Consider the following 11555-nt stretch of genomic DNA (forward strand, 5'->3'; position numbering starts at 1 on the left):
ATCATCACCAATGAAGGTAAGTATTACAGTTCCAACATCAAGAGTACTGTACTGTAAACAAAAAAGGTGAAAGCAAAATGAGAAAATTGGAAAGAAGTTGTTCAATCTTCACTTACCTTCATCCATTGTTGAAATGAACGAGCTTTACCACTGATTGGTGATGTCTTTACCTCTTCCACAGAATAGAAGAAGCAGGCGTGGGTAAACAAAGCACACATCACATATCCGTAGACAACGAAACAGGCCTAGGCCTAGTGTCAATTATTAATATTTTTTTGTTATATAGGTAATACAGCATGTACACAAAACAATGAGATCAACTGGATTATTAGGCCCAAAGAGAAGAAACACAGCACTAGTAACCTTAATAATCAACCACTTGATGACTGGGTACTCCGGAACTTCTGTAACTACGGTAAAACACTACCATATCGTAACTGGTAAACAACAAACTTTCCCATGCACGCAGCAAACCATCAATGATTGATCATCACAGTCACACTGATCACGAGCCCCATACTTAAAAAATACCAATATCCCATCTTTAGAGATAACAAAATAAGAAAAGTCCTACTCACTTTTATACTGCACGGACGGGCGAGAATTAACTGGTTGATGGATGAAGAATAATCTGTGATTTTTAAGGCGATTTCGTGAAATTATTGGAGAACATTGGTGAAGAACAATTGGCGATATAATTTGAATCATAATGAAATTAGCCTGTCAATAGAGGGCGCTATCAAAATTCAATTTGTATGACTTTTTCCAATATTTTTGTGCAGAAATCCAGCCTTCTATTTATTTGGTCGTTATTATACAGCATTTTTCATAATATGAGCAGTGGAATGTATTGCCTGCCAGGAAATAGACTGGAACGTAGGCCTAATTTCATTATGCCTGGAAGCACAAACACTTGCTAAGCACAGAAAAATAGCTTAAAGGCAGTGGACACTATTGGTAATTACTCAAAATAATTGTTAGCATAAAACCTTACTTGGTAATGAGTAATGGGGAATTTGAGGTCCCGAAATCAAGCATCTGAAAGAGCACAATTTTGTGTGACAAGGGTGTTTTTTTTTTTTCTTTCATAGTTATCTCGCAACTCCGACGACCAATCGAGCTCAAATTTTCACAGGTTTGTTATTATATGCATATTATGTTGAGATACAGCAAGTGGGAAGACTGGCCTTTGACAATTACCAATAGTGTCCAATGGCTTCTGGCGACCCCAAAATTTAATGTAAGAAGCGTCACTGCGGTAATGCTTCTCAGATTGTGTTTCTATAGGAACTATTCTTCCCATTATGACAATGAAACTCTGATAAACTAGTGGAAAAAAATTTAAGTGGTAAGAAGTAGCTTTGGATAGTACAATGCATCGTTTAAGAAGAACATTTACGTCCGGGTATGGAAAACGGGGTACCACTTTTTATTCCCTCCCCTCCCCCCCCCCCCCCCCCCAATTGAATATAAAAGCATTACCGCAGTAACGCTTCTCGGATTGTATCCCTATTGTATCCTAATTTGACTAAATTCTTTCCAGTTGGACCATATTGAACTCTGGAATGCCATAAAACTTTATACATGCGGTGAGGAGTAGGGCCTACAGCAGTTGGATAGTAGGCCCTACAGTGCAAGTTTTAGATAAACAAATTATACTTCGCTTCCTGTTACAAACGCTTGACCCCCCCCCCCCCCCCGATCATAACACGCATTACCGCGGTAATGCTTCTCAGATTATATTCCTATTGGGATTATCCTTCCTATTTTTATTCTCCCAAAAAATTAAAATGAGAAGCGTTAAAGGGAAGGTACACGTTTGGTAGTTACTCAAAACAATTAACTTAAAAACTGACTTGGTAACGAGCATTGGAGAGCGGTTGTTCATGGTATAAAACATTCTGGGAAACGACTCCCTCCGAAGTAACGTAATTTTTGAGAAAGGGGTTATTTCTAACTAAAATATTAAAAGACTTCTAGCTAGAAGTATTTTATTCCTATCTGCAAGCACACCAAATGTTTTCTCGCAACTTCGATGGCCAATTGAGCCCAAATTACGACAGGCTTGTTATTTTATGCTTATGATGGGATACACCAAGTGAGAATACTGGTCTTTGACAATTACCAAACGTGTGCAGTGCATTTATTGCCTCCCAGATTGTATTCCTATAGATAATGTTCAACTTTCAAATAATGGGTCAGTAAAAACTTATAACTGCGGTGAAGCTTAGTAAACAGCTTTAGATAATCGCATTTTGAGAAACATTTCATCTTTTTTGTACATTATGTGGATGAAAAAGGGGTAACAATTTTGAACCCCTCTCACAAATTGAACATAAGAATCGTTACAGCGGTAATGCTTTCCAGCTTGTATTCCTATATAAAGGGAAAATTCTTTCCATGTTGACACAAATTACACAGGTTTTTAAAAAACGCAATCACTTTTTGAAATGTTTTGTTGCAGATTAATTCTATGTTTGAAGTTCTGGCATAAAGAATCGTTAACCCACGGTCTTTAAAACAAACACTTCTCAAAACAGATGTTTTACTGTGTACTATCTCTTTAATAAAACTTCCACCGTGCAAAGTTTCAAATCATATCAAAGGAAATTACTGACTGGGCAAATTGTAAATGATTTTGGGGTGAACAAAGACAAATTCACTGGAGTGGGATACAAACCAAATAACTTAAGGTTTTTCCGGATTTTTTATAGGTTAACAAATCATAATTCACACAGGCCCCTTTTCCTTTGACATTTTGACAAAACAATGCACGGTTGTTTTACAGGGCAGGGGTATTTCTACTATTTTTAACAATGATCAGTCTACATCACACAGTTGCTTCCTGTTTCACATGACCAATGCATTTATTTTACTCAAAAGCCATACTTGTACACTGAATGTTAAGCTATATTTTTCTCTGCCTCAATAAACAGCTTTGTTTATTGGTTATCCTTTACAAAACCAATTGTTTGTACTTGATTTCATGAAGATAAATGTAAGTTTGAATGAATAAAAACCTGGCAACACAAATTGAACATTTTAAAACTTACTATAGCTTAGACCTAATGGCAAAAGAAAACACTTCAAAGTAATATGATTGATAATTATGTTAATGAGCATTACCAGCAATGACATACGGATACTAAAAATAACATAATGCTAGGGAGCTGATACACAGTCGAGTTATGATAATGCATTAAAGTTAATAAACTGCAAACTAAGAAAGCTTAGACGGAAGTTTTACTGAAATTCATGAAATTTATAAAAATCCATTCATAAATACCCAAGACAGTTTCGCTACTCCTATTGGTTGAGAGCGCTACACCTGAGGTGTTTAAATGGTTGAGAATGACCAGGGCCCAATTTTATGGCTCTGCTTACCGCCGAATTCCGCGCTTACCATCACGATTCCCCGCTTACGTGCAAGCGCCAAATTTCTGAGCTAGGCTTTTAAGCGTAGAATGCCTAGAAGCGTGGAGTAGGCTTGCGCAAAAGCCAAAATTCGTCGCAAGCCCGTGAAATACACTTGCCATATAAACATAATTCACTGCTTCCGTAAGCGCTGATTCTTTGCTTACAGCAAGCAGAGCCATGATATTGGGCCCAGCTGGAGCTGTTTATAACCAGCTTTCTGTGCTAGCCTTTTAAGCAGAGAATGCCTAGAAATGAGGAGTAGGCACGCGCAAAAGCCAAAATTCGCCGCTAACCGGTGAAATACGCTTGTCGAATACACAGAATTCCCTGCTTCCGTAAGCGCTGATTCTCTGCTTACCGTTAGCAGTGCCATGAAATTAGGCCCAGCTGGAGCTGTTTATAACCAGATTTCTTTGCTAGCCTTTTAAGCGTAGAATGCTTAGAAACGTGGAGTAGGCATGCGCAAAAGCCAAAATACGCCGCTAACTTGTGAAATACGCTTGCTGTATACACAGAATTCCCTGCTTCGGAGAGCGCTGATTCTCTGCTTTCCGTAAGCAGTGCCATGAAATTGGGCCCAGCTGGAGCTGTTTATAACCGGATTTCATTGCTAGCCTTTTAAGCGCAGAATGCCTAGAAATGTGGAGTAGGCACGCGCAAAAGCCAAAAATTTCCGCTAACCCGTGAAGTACGCCTGCCGTATACACAGAATTCCCTGCTTTCGTAAGCGCTGATTCTCTGCTTACCCTAAGCAGTGCCATGAAATTAGGCCCAGCTGGAGCTGTTTATAACCGGATTTCTTTGCTAGCCTTTCAAGCGTAGAATGCCTAGAAACATCATGCGCAAAAGCCAAAATTCGCCGCTAACCAGTGAAATACGCTTGCCGTATACGCAGAATTCCCTGCTACCGTAAGCGCTGATTATCTGCCTACCGTAAGCAGTGCCATGAAATTGGGCCCAGCTGGAGCCGTTTATAACCGGATTTCATTGCTAGCCTTTTAAGCGCAGAATGCCTAGAAATGTGGAGTAGGCACGCGCAAAAGCCAAAATTTTCCGCTAACCCGTGAAGTACGCTTGCCGTATACACAGAATTCCCTGCTTCGGTAAGCACCGATTCCCTGCTTCGGTAAGCACTGATTCTCTGCTTACTGTAAGCAGAGCCATGAAATTGGGCCCAGCTGGAGCTGTTTATAACCGGCTGGTTTCCGCGTGTCAGGCTTGCACGTACGCCAATATACTCATGCCAAACACGCAATTCATAGCTTTTAGTAACAGGGCGTAATGTAAGTGCGCACACATATCTATTTCTAAGCGCGCTTTTTAACAAAAGGGCATTACTATTAATGGGAATAAAAGAGTAGTGACTTGTTCTTAAACGTATGTTGCCGTGCAATAAAGGCCCTCGCCATCTGCTCGGGCCTTTATCACCTGGCAATTACCCTGCTGGTTTTAAAGGGCCAATAAAGAATTTGTCGCTTCCCTTTTGTTCCCCTATCAAACGTCCATCAATTGAACAGATAAACAGTTCTTGAACTTGGTTCATGATCTGCTCTAATGAACATGTTATGAACTGTTTTAGGCATGGTCATTGACTGATCATGAACATTCTTGAAAGTTCATCGAGCCTGATGGGGTATATTGATTAAATGCATAGCTATATATACATACGTATATACAGCTGTATTGTTTGATGACAATTAGTTAACAACAGGGTGGACCACGTGAAGGTTGTCATCTCCCACCCCACCAAAGGGATCGTAATAAGTTTGAGTGTGTAACCATTACAACAGTTGCTTATTTGTAATGTTACCCCTCTTTGAAAATTATTTATCACTATTATTTCATATTATTAATATAATATAAAATCTTGTTAATGAGTACTCTATTCAGCTAAGACAATGCCATGACCTTTGTAATTATTAAACCTTGTTAATGAGTACTCTATACAGCTAAGACAATGTCATGACCTTTGTAATTATAAAACCTTGTCAATGAGTACTCTATACAGCTAAGACAATGTCATGACCTTTGTAATTATAAAACCTTGTTAATGAGTACTCTATACAGATAATGTCATGACCTTTGAAATTATTAAACCTTGTCAATGAGTACTCTATACAGCTAAACAATGTCAATACCTTTGTAATTAAATAACATCGTTAATGAGTACCCTATGACATTGTCAACACCTTTGTAGTTAAATCACCTCGTTAATGAGTACTCTATGACAATGTCATTTCCTTTGTAATTAATTAACCTCGTTAATGAGTACTCTATGACATTGTCATTCCCTTTGTAATTAACTAACCTCGTTAATGAGTACTCTATGACATTGTCATTCCTTTTGTAATTAATTAACCTCGTTAATGAGTACTCTATGACATTGTCATTTCCTTTGTAATTAAATAACCTCGTTAATGAGTACCCTATGACATTGTCAATACCTTTGTAATTAAATCATCTCATTGGTGAGTACTCTATGACATTGTCATTCCCTTTGTAATTAATTAACCTCGTTAATGAGTACTCTATGACATTGTCATCACCTTTGTAGTTATATAACCTCGTTAATGAGGTCTCTATGACATTGTCATTCCCTTTGTAATAAATTAACCTCGTTAATGAGTACTCTATGACATTGTAATTCCCTTTGTAATTAATTAACCTCGTTAATGAGTACTCTATGACATTGTCATTCCCTTTGTAATTAATTAACCTCGTTAATGAGTACTCTATGACATTGTCATCACCTTTGTAGTTATATAACCTCGTTAATGAGTACTCTATGACATTGTCATTCCCTTTGTAATTAATTAACCTTGTTATTGAGTACTCTATGACATTGTCATCACCTTTGCAATTATTTAACCACATAATGAGTATTCTATGACATTGTCATCACCTTTGGTATTAATTTACCTCGTTAATGAGTACCCTATGACATTGTCAATACCTTTGTAATTAAATCACCTCTTTAATGAGTACTCTATGACATTGTCATGACCTTTGTAATTAAATAACGTAGTTAATGAGTACTCTATGACATTGTCATGACCTTTGTTATTAATTAACCTCGTTAATGAGTACTCTATGACATTGTCATGACCCTTGTACTTAAATAAACTCGTTTAATGAGTACTCTTAACCAACCTCCATTTTCACACAACACAATGGCATGACCTTTCACATTAAAAGCTTTATTCAGAGTTACCAACAAAAAACCATGGTGGCCACCATGTAAGCTACCCCAGAACAAATACCATGTAACTAATTAGACTTATAAATAATTGATAGACAGAATGACACATTACAAAAGTTACATTTTATATTTGATTCATTATTCAAATTAAGTAGTAACAATACAAAACTTAATGTCTAATAATTTACTACAAATAAAATTATGTTGTTTCGTATTTTGTAATTAGCAAACTGCATTACAAATTAACTTAACTTGTTTCATGGTTGTAATGCGGTACTTCATTACGCACATGAAACTTTTACATACTTGCAGTAAGGTACTTTATTGCAAGCATGTTATAATTACATGATTGTAATGAAGTACCTCATTACAAACATGCAATTGTTGTATGTGAACACATGAACTTGTATAGTACCTCGATACAAGTTTATTATGTATTCTGTCTACATACTTGTAATGAAGTACCTCATTTCAAGTATGTTGACAATATTTCTAAAAGCACATATACTTCCAAGAATGAATTAAACAGGCCAACGAAATGTGAAATCCTCACAAATCTTTTTTTTGTTATTGTTAAGTGACATAATATCTAGCCTATGTGGCTCCATACTGCAGAAGGAAGGCTTCTTCATCACCATTCCACCTTGATCTTTCTTGTGCTTGTTGCTTGATGTCATCCATCTAACGCCAACTTGGTCTGTCTCTTCGTCTCATTCGTGTACGTGGGTTGCATTCTGTTGACAATGTGTTCATCTGTTGTCATGACGCCTTAGATGAGGTGGTGATGATGATGTTGTATGCTATGCTGATTTTTAATGGTACTGCATAAGGTGGCTCAGCATCTTGATGTGTCCAACTCAAAGTTGTTCGACTGCGTTAGTCCTGTAATATGATCAAAAACCGAAAAATAAACCAGTTAGATTGCGACATGGATTTAAAGATCGAAGATTTGTGCATAATAGTAACAATAATGGCTTTTTATAAAGCATGCATATCCCTTATTCAGTGACGCTCCTGGCCTTTAAACATGCAGTATCCATGCAAGGTAAATGGGACTAACTTTAATTGTGAGACCCAAGAAATGTCTATTTTATGCACTTTAATGGATTTCTAAACTTTCAACTCAAGCTTAACTTAAAAGACATCTTACCTTCATATTCCATTTGGGACCCTGGTATGTAGCTGCCTCAAGAACATGATGTATCTCTCTCTGTACTGTGCTGTCACATCTTCATGGTCCATGTTGACGGGATGGCTGGAAAGCAGTCGTCACAATCATCTGAAAGAGCATTACAATGTACTACATTAGTACAAACCATATAAAGACATAGATCATCAGGGGCAAATTTCATAGAGATGCTTATAGGCACAAAAAGGATCCAAGCATAAAATAATAGAGAACTGTCCCAGATGATCATCACAGGACGACTGCTTAAAAAATGCTTAAATCGACTTTTAAAGCACTTTTAAAGGCATTTATCGAAGTAAAGGAACCTTGTAGGGGATGGAACTTCCAACACCATTTGGGGGTCTAAACCAACATATTTTCTACGAGGGACCAAGTGTTAAACCGAGAGCCCTTGAATTAACAAGATAATTTTCTAGCCATCTACCAATGTTTGATGTGCTTCAATCACATGGGATGATGTCCTCTAGGCAGGCACCCTCTGGGATGTGGCTTGTAGTCAGGCACCCTCTGGGATGTGGCTCGTAGTCAGGCACCCTCTGGGATGTGGCTCGTAGTCAGGCTCCCTCTGGGATGTGGCTTGTAGTCAGGCACCCTCTGGGATGTGGCTTGTAGTCAGGCACCCTCTGGGATGTGGCTTGTAGTCAGGCACCCTCTGGGATGTGGCTCGAAGTCAGGCACTAAAAAGATCCACACAAACAAAACTTGGCTAGGGCAAGCACTTTTAAAGGCATTTATCGAAAGAAAGGAACCTTGTAGGGGAAGGGACTTCCAACACCATTTGGGGGTCTAAACCACCATGCTTTGTAAGAGGGACCAAGTTTTAAACTGAGACCCAATAAATTTACAAAATCATTTTCTAGCCATCTACCAATGTTTGATGTGCTTCAATCACATGGGATGATGTCCTCTAGGCAGGCACCCTCTGGGATGTGGCTTGTAGTCAGGCACCCTCTGGGATGTGGCTCGTAGTCAGGCACCCTCTGGGATGTGGCTCGTAGTCAGGCACCCTCTGGGATGTGGCTCGTAGTCAGGCACTAAAAAGATCCACACAAAAAAACTAGGCTAGGGCAAGCACTTTTAAAGGCATATATCAACGGAAAGGAACCATGTAGGGGATGGGACTTCCAACACCATTTGGGGGTCTAAACCAAAAAGTTTTCTAAGAGGGACCAAGTCTTAAAATAATAGAGAGCTGTTTTAGCAATATTTTCTGCCTAAACAGCTCAATAAAATTGGTCCCAGATGATCATCACAGGACTACTGCTTAAAAAAAATGCTTAAACTGACTTTTAAAGCACTTTTAAAGGCATTTATTGAAGGAAAGGCACCTTGTAGGGGATGGGACTTCCAACACCATTTGGGGGTCTAAACCAACATGTTTTTTACGAGGGACCAAGTGTTAAACCGAGAGCCCTTGAATTAACAAGATAATTTTCTAGCCATCTACCAATGTTTGATGTGCTTCAATCACATGGGATGATGTCCTCTAGGCAGGCACCCTCAGGGATGTGGCTTGTAGTCAGGCACCCTCTGGGATGTGGCTCGTAGTCAGGCACCCTCTGGGATGTGGCTCGTAGTCATGCAGGCACCCTCTGGGATGTGGCTCCTAGTCAGGCACCCTCTGGGATGTGGCTCGTAGTAAGGCACTAAAAAGATCCAAACAAAACAACTTGGCTAGGGCAAGCACTTTTAAAGGCATATATCAACGGAAAGGAACCATGTAGGGGATGGGACTTCCAACACCATTTGGGGGTCTAAACCAAAAAGTTTTCTAAGAGGGACCAAGTCTTAAAATAATAGAGAACTGTTTTAGCAATATTTTCTGCCTAAACAGCTCAATTAAATTGGTCCCAGATGATCATCACAGGACTATAGCTTAAAAAAAATGCTTAAACTGACTTTTAAAGCACTTTTAAAGGCATTTATCGAAGGAAAGGCACCTTGTAGGGGATGGGACTTCCAACACCATTTGGGGGTCTAAACCAACATGTTTTTTACGAGGGACCAAGTGTTAAACCGAGAGCCCTTGAATTAACAAGATAATTTTCTAGCCATCTACCAATGTTTGATGTGCTTCAATCACATGGGATGATGTCCTCTAGGCAGGCACCCTCTGGGATGTGGCTTGTAGTCAGGCACCCTCTGGGATGTGGCTCGTAGTCAGGCACCCTCTGGGATGTGGCTCGTAGTCATGCAGGCACCCTCTGGGATGTGGCTCGTAGTCAGGCACCCTCTGGGATGTGGCTCGTAGTAAGGCACTAAAAAGATCCAAACAAAACAACTTGGCTAGGGCAAGCACTTGTAAAGGCATATTACGGAAAGGAACCATGTAGGGGATGGGACTTCCAACACCATTTGGGGGTCTAAACCAAAAATTTTTCTAAGAGGGACCAAGTCTTAAACCGAGACCCCTTGAATTAACAAGATCATTTTCTAGCCATCTACCAATGTTTGATGTGCTTCAATCACATGGGATGATGTCCTCTAGTCAGGCACCCTCTGGGATGTGGCTCGTAGTCAGGCACCCTCTGGGATGTGGCTCGTAGTCAGGCACCCTCTGGGATGTGGCTCGTAGTCATGCAGGCACCCTCTGGGATGTGGCTCGTAGTCAGGCACCCTCTGGGATGTGGCTCGTAGTAAGGCACTAAAAAAATCCATACAAAACAACTTGGCTAGGGCAAGCACTTGTAAAGGCATATTACGGAAAGGAACCATGTAGGGGATGGGACTTCCAACACCATTTGGGGGTCTAAACCAAAAAGTTTTCTAAGAGGGACCAAGTCTTAAACCGAGACCCCTTGAATTAACAAGATCATTTTCTAGCCATCTACCAATGTTTGATGTGCTTCAATCACATGGGATGATGTCCTCTAGTCAGGCACCCTCTGGGATGTGGCTTGTAGTCAGGCACCCTCTGGGATGTGGCTTGTAGTCAGGCACCCTCTGGGATGTGGCTTGTAGACAGGCACCCTCTGGGATGTGGCTTTAGCCAGGCACCTTCTGGGATGTTGTCAGCAGCAGGTAGCAGCACATCCCCAGCAGAACTGCAGACTCCTGAATAAAATATCAATCGAGTCAAATCAAAAAGTGTAACACTGCATGTCTCTATGTGGGTCTATACATAAGCATAGACTTGGGGCCCTTTTGATTAATTATGATCAAAATTTGGAAATGAACTGACAAATTTCTGTTGAATTTCAACTCAAATTTCAACCCAAATGAATTTGAATCGTAATTGAAAGGTTTCGAATAGAATAGCATTTTACGAAGTTTACACACTCATAATCTAACCCCCCTCCCCATACTCATGAGGACTCTCGCAAATGGAAAATTGGTGATTTACAAAGATAAACTTGACCATGGAGTCCCTTTTTTCAATTTAAACAAAATCTTTTTTTTAGGATAAATCTGAACAAATTATGGTCCCTCATTACTTCCCCAGCTGTCAATCAAACTGAAAATAAACTTACCTTGTGCTGTTGCCTTCCTCACAGCGTACACAGCTCCCGTTGATGTCTTCGTGGCCGGACCTGGATGGCGTGTGCAGTTTCCATTGGACTCCAATAGGCAGATGGTTCCATTCACCGTCGCCGTAGAAAATAAAAGACAAACATAAACAGTGAGAAAAGTGCACTTCGAAACAGAGTTATTCATGTTAACTTTATGATTGTCAGGTGTGAAAAAATGGCGTGCGTGGTTGTTACATGACGTGTAAACAATGACGGATGGTGTGGAGTTAGAGATTAAGAT

General features: G+C 39.7%; 1 long non-coding RNA gene across 1 annotated transcript; it reads right to left on the reverse strand.

The window, feature by feature from the left end:
- Positions 1–9870: 9870 nt before the first annotated feature.
- Positions 9871–10717, reverse strand: LOC139949911 (uncharacterized). The gene is made up of 3 exons (XR_011787593.1): positions 10637–10717; positions 10251–10449; positions 9871–10063 (listed from the first exon to the last, which is right to left on the reverse strand). It is a non-coding gene; the product is annotated as an uncharacterized lncRNA (long non-coding RNA).
- Between the last annotated feature and the right edge of the window lie 838 nt (positions 10718–11555).

The sequence above is a fragment of the Asterias amurensis genome, chromosome 17 (genome assembly GCF_032118995.1).
Source record: "Asterias amurensis chromosome 17, ASM3211899v1".
Classification (NCBI taxonomy): domain Eukaryota; kingdom Metazoa; phylum Echinodermata; class Asteroidea; order Forcipulatida; family Asteriidae; genus Asterias; species Asterias amurensis.